Below are 2425 nucleotides of genomic sequence, written 5' to 3'. Positions count from 1 at the left end.
TCCTACATGTTTACCTAACAGGGCTGAAAGCATATGACCACACAGCAACTTGTACATGAATGATCATAGCAGCTTTATTTGTAATCGCCAAAAACTGGACACAGCCCAAAGGTCCATCAAGAGCACAGTGAGGAAACAAATTGTAGAATTTGCATTCATGGCATACATAGCAATAAAAGGGAATGAACAATTAATGCATGCAACAACATGGAGTGATTTCAAAATAATTAGTATGAGAGAAGCTAGCACACATAGAATATATACTGTTTGAGTAAATACATGTAAATATCTAGAGAACACAAACTAATCTGTAGAGACATAAAGCAAATCAACAGTTGTCAGAGAAAAGGGGCCCAGCAAAGGACAGGGGGGACATGGCAATGAGTACAAGGGAACTTTTTGGAGTGATGGATACTCTCGTTATCTTGACAGGGGGGATGGTTTCACAGGTGTACACATTTGTTGTAACTGTTCAAATTGGGCACAATAATATGTACAGTTTATTGCATGTCATTAAAAGTGTTGAAAGTAACCTAAGACAGAAGGAGTAACCAAAAAATGAACTTGTAGGAGGAGATCTTTCCTCAAGATTGGGATTAGGACATCATTGGAGCAGATGCTGTTGTAGATGCAGCCACAATTGCACAGTCACAGAACAAGCAGGAAGTGTCTCTAGAAAGGGGATACTCCACAGGTGTGTCTCCCTTCACAGGTTGGTGGGAGAATTTGCATAGGTTGAGTGCAGAGAGCCAGCTGGATACAGGGCTGTTTGAGGCCTGAGGTGTGTATGAACTTTAGGAAGGAGATTAGAAAAAAAACAAAAACAATGACTTGGATTCAGGCTGGGAGATGCTGAGGGAGAGTGCTCAGATATATCCTAGGCCTTGGGAGCCCTGTCATGGACAGGCTGCTGCAAGGCTTATGGTGCAAATGTCTACTCCAGAAGGATCAGAATGGTAGAGCAAGGGGACAACCAGGTTTGTCCTGGGGCTGTGAACTTGCTGAGGAATTGCGTGCTTGAGCACAGTTTTTGGAAGTAAAGCAGGATCCAGAAGTAAAGAAAACAAAGCACCAGAACCAGGAGGAAAGACCTTTCCTCCTGCAATTTAACAGAAGTGTCCTCCACTGACAAGCTTAACAAGCATACTCCCTGCAGCTCCATCACAACAGGACAGGCAATGAAAGGGTAGAATGTAGCTGAGAGGCAAAAATTTAATAACTCGGTCACCAAACAGAGCTCAACCCTGAAAAATTCTCTCTTGCAAACTTACATTTTCTTAATTTTTTGTTTGTCCAGAGTGTCACAATTTGTCTTGACCCCAGGTTTACATGTTAATGATTATTAAAATTCTCTTGCCTCACAACTCACTACTGTGGATTAGAGAAATTGTCACTTTACTCATATTTCTTCAGCTCATCAGCTCTGACCTTTATAAAGTGGACAATTAGGGTGCAAATCACTCTCAAAGCTAATGGAGGTCTCTGATTCCAAGGCCCCATTTTCTCCTGCATAAAGATTTTAGCATGCCGAGTAGAAAAAATCAACTATGTTTTTCTTCTGAAAATATCTTTTGACACCAAATCTTTCTCACGGCCTTTTTCATTTCTGTATTTCTCATGGTGTAGATTAAGGGATTGAACATTGGAACAATGATGGTGTAAAATAGAGAAAATATTTTGTCCTCAGGGAAAGTGATAAGGGGGTCTGAGGTAGGTGAAGATGGAAGGCCCAAAAAATAAGACAACCACAGTGATGTGTGAGACCCACAGGTAGACAGGGCTCTGCACCTTCCTTCAGCTGAGTGATTTCTTAAGGTGAATAATATAATGACATAAGACCCAAACAAGAGAACAAAGGTTACTAAGGCAACCATTCCTGAATTGGCAACCAACAGGACACCAGTGATGTAGGCATCAGTACAGGCAACTTTCAGCAAAGGAAAAATATCACAATAATAGTGATCAATTTCATTGGAGCCACAGAAGGGCAAATTGATTACCACAGAGAACTGAGAAAAGGAATGGACAGTCCCACCAGCCCAAGCAGCCAAGATGAGGAGATTGCACCTTGCCCTGTTCATGATAACCATGTAGTGGAGAAGCTTGCAGATGGCAACACAATGGTCAAAGGCCATGACTGTGAGGACAAAGACCTCAATGATGCCAAAAAAAGTGCATTGTAAAGAGCTGTAACATGCAATTACCATAAGAGATGGTTTTCCTTCCCAGGAGCAGGTCACTGATTAGTTTAGGTGTCACACAGGAGTATAGCAGATGTCCATAGAAGATAAGTGGCTGAGGAAATAGTACATTGGTGAAAAAAGACACTGCATCAGATGGAGACAAGGATCAGAAGGTTTCCCACCAAGATGGCAACATAACAAAATAAGAAGAGTACAAAGCAAAATATCTGTATGTTCTGGTC

General features: G+C 41.5%; 1 pseudogene; it reads right to left on the bottom strand.

Annotated features, from left to right (window-relative positions):
- Positions 1-1541: 1541 nt before the first annotated feature.
- On the bottom strand, positions 1542-2135 carry LOC130848610 (olfactory receptor 4P4-like; annotated as a pseudogene).
- Between the last annotated feature and the right edge of the window lie 290 nt (positions 2136-2425).

This window comes from Hippopotamus amphibius, chromosome 3, assembly GCF_030028045.1.
Source record: "Hippopotamus amphibius kiboko isolate mHipAmp2 chromosome 3, mHipAmp2.hap2, whole genome shotgun sequence".
Lineage (NCBI taxonomy): Eukaryota > Metazoa > Chordata > Mammalia > Artiodactyla > Hippopotamidae > Hippopotamus > Hippopotamus amphibius.
This window is presented reverse-complemented; position numbering and strand designations above follow the sequence as displayed.